A 3,263-nucleotide genomic window follows, 5' to 3' on the forward strand; every position below is an offset into this window, starting at 1 on the left:
AAGCAGTGTGGAATGTGGATGAGGTAATGCATGTTCTTTGTACTTTTGTCCATTTACTGTATTTGTTTTCCCCAATTTGAGCTATAAAATGGTGATTTTCTTTAGTCAAAATGAGAGTACCCCTAAACATTTTTTAGAAAAAACAAAACACTGCTTATAACCATTTTGCAGCAATTATGAGTCCAGTGAGATCTTACATAGTGATTTCATTGTATTTCTTTCTTTACAATTGGAATCTCTATCTTTTGGTTTTACATGGCTGCCCAATCAGACAGCACATCTCTTCCATGATGCTTCTTTTGTACCAACTTTCCTCATTCTGGGGCCTCCAGATGTTTGGGGCTACTGTTAAGTTGTGGGTGAACATATCAGACGACACAGCGATTTTTCAAACAGCTCTTGTTTATTCACAGGCCAGAACAGAACTGAACTGAAGGCTTCAGCCAGCCTGCTTATATAGAGCTCCACTACAACGCAACAGTAACAACTTTCTGTAACTATCCAATCACTGAACGTCACTTTCAATTCCTTATTTGCATATGTGGACCTGAGTGAAAACTATCTACAGTATCCCCCTGCTGGCTCAGGGTGAGAACTTCAGTACATAACAGCTACAAATCCCATCGACCTCAGACAGCGCAGCTGTGGTGGCTGAGACTGATGGAAGTGGTAGTCCACAACATCTGGAGGGCTTCAGCTTGGGGAAGACTGTTTTGCATGAATATTTCAAACATAATGGGACAAACGGAGACGGCTGCTAGTGGCAAGGGAATAATACCACCTCAAAATCTGTGAACCACAATGGCGTGTTTCACTTCCTATCATGGTAGGGCTGACACATATATGAAATCTTCCAGCCACCGTCTCTCCTCTGGATATTGGCCTTCGAACAAATTTTAGTTGGGGGTAAACTGCAGTTTTTAAAAAGCAAAATAGGAAAGCAGTCCGTTACCAATGATTCTAGTTGATTTGGCAAATTAATGTTTTAGATCACCATGCAGCAGTAGACATAATTAAATGTCAGAGGGAGAGAGGGAGAGGACTAAATGCATGAATAAAATATCTTTTATTTTATCATTACATTTTTATAATAAAATTTACTTGTCATCTTAATGTAATAATGTAGCTAACAAGATAATTTATTTCTGAATATAATTGAGATGTACAGAATGAGGAAGAAAGGCCCTCTGAGATGTCAGATTCACTCTGTTGGAGAGAAGCTCATCTTTGGAAGCTGGTGAAAAATTAAAAACAAACTTGCAGAAAAAAGTTGAAGTTGGTGTGGAGAAAAGAGGGATGGGTAAGTTGAACAGACCAGTGCAGTAGAAATGCAACATCATAGGTTGCGTCTCAACTAATGATCTCTGAAGACCATTCCCCCCCCCCTTTTTGGACCTTTACCATCTGATTTGTTTATTCTTCCCTGCCTTGATTCTCATTGCCTTTTGTAGACAGGGCAGCTGTCTGCAAGTTCAATCTGGTACGCAGGCTGAGACCCTACCTGCCCGCAGACTGTCTCGCCAGAGTGGTGCATGCTCTGGTTGTCTCCCACTTGGACTACTGCAATGCGCTCTACGTGGGGCTACCTTTGAAGGTGACCTGGAAACTGCATCTAATCCAAAATGCAGTTAGACTGGTGACTGGGAGCAAATGCCGAGACCATGTAACACCGGTCCTGAAAGACCTACGTCGGCTCACAGTACATTTCCGAGCACAATTCAAAGTGTTGGTGCTGACCTTGAAAGCCCTAAATGACCTCGGCCCTGTATACCTGAAGGAGCGTCTCCACCCACATCGTTCAGCCCAGACACTGCGGTCCAGCTCTGAGGGCTTTCTGGCGGTTCCCTCACTGTGAGAAGTGAAGCTACAGGGAACCAGGCAGAGAGTTGTCTCGGTAGTGGCGCCCACCCTGTGGAAAGATCTCCCATCAGATGTCAAGGAGATAAAGAACTACACAACCTTTAAGACATCCGAAGGCAGCCCTGTTTAGGGAAATGTTTAGGGAAGTTTTTAATGTTTGATGTTTTATCCCTTTATTATTACTGTATTATTATTAATAATAATATTCTGTTGAGAGCTGCCCAGATTGGCTGGGGAAACCTAGCCAGATGGGCAGGGTGTAAATAATAAGTTGTTGTTGTTGTTATGCCTCTTTTTAGAGTGTATGACTCCTTTTTAACACAATATGGCTGCCATCTCACATCTCTGCAGATGCAATTCTAAATGTCGCACCATGGATATAGGAGGATATTTGGAGGATATATGATGGTACTGCCATGTATTGCAGCTGAGCAACCATTCCTAGAATTATAGAACTGCAAAGTTGGAAGGGACCACCAGGGTCACCTAGTCCAGGAATCTTTTGCCCAATGCAGGGCTCCAACCTACGACCCTAAGGTTAAGAGTCTCATGCTCCACCCACTGAGCTAACCAAATGGGCATTCGGCTCCCATTTAAAACCTCCTCCCGCCATTGTAGCAATCAGGGACACTGACTGGTGGTGATGACTGGTGGCATCAGTGGTAATAGCAGGCAGGAGCTCAGTAATGATAATGGGGCCTGCCAGGGTATCTGGACCTTGGGAATTGCCCTAGTGTGCTGAGCACTGATGGTGCGATTGGATCAGGTTGCTGCTGCAGCAGCAGCAGCTGGGAGATGCTCCAAAACTTCTACTGGTCCGGGCAGGCAATACTAGGCCTTGGTATGCAGCAATTTCCTAGGTGCTACTACATGTTGCCACACTGCTCCACAAATATAATAGGTTTCCAGGTCTTGGTGCACAAGGTCTAGCTTCTATTTTGCAGCTGATCCTTTGATTTTAAGATGGAGGAGGTGGGCTTGTTTTGCAGAGTGGGGAAGAGGGTTCTGTGCTTCTGTTTGCTCCCTCTGTAGGTTAAAAAGTTGGCTGGATGTTTTCGTTCAGGAAAGACACAGCATTAAGAAGTGTGTGTGTGTGTGTGTGTGTGTGTGTGTGTGTGCACCTAGAGGGAACTTAAATGTCAGGCTCATAACCGTAAAGGAATTGGCAAGCCCCCAACACGATATTTTCAATAAACATGATTTGCCTTTTTAGAGATGGGGGGAAGACTCCTCCTTTGTACAAACTACAAAGAATTATGTGAAATGCACTAGAAATGTCTGTTGCCGGAGGTTTGCATGGCAGAAGATGAATGTCTCTGTCCATTTTATTTTTTTAACCTGATTTGGCAGGGGATTGTTGTGCTAGGAGGACCGGAGCTGCAAGTTCGGTCTAAATCAAAATA

The 3,263-nt window shown here is 43.8% G+C and overlaps 1 long non-coding RNA gene across 1 annotated transcript; it reads left to right on the top strand.

Annotated features, from left to right (window-relative positions):
* Nucleotides 1–467: 467 nt before the first annotated feature.
* LOC310744256 lies at nt 468–2,146 on the top strand. The gene is made up of 2 exons (XR_014539456.1): nt 468–588; nt 1,169–2,146. It is a non-coding gene; the product is annotated as an uncharacterized lncRNA (long non-coding RNA).
* Nucleotides 2,147–3,263: the final 1,117 nt, after the last annotated feature.

Source organism: Podarcis filfolensis (genome assembly GCF_964270895.1).
Source record: "Podarcis filfolensis genome assembly, chromosome: 10".
NCBI lineage: Eukaryota > Metazoa > Chordata > Lepidosauria > Squamata > Lacertidae > Podarcis > Podarcis filfolensis.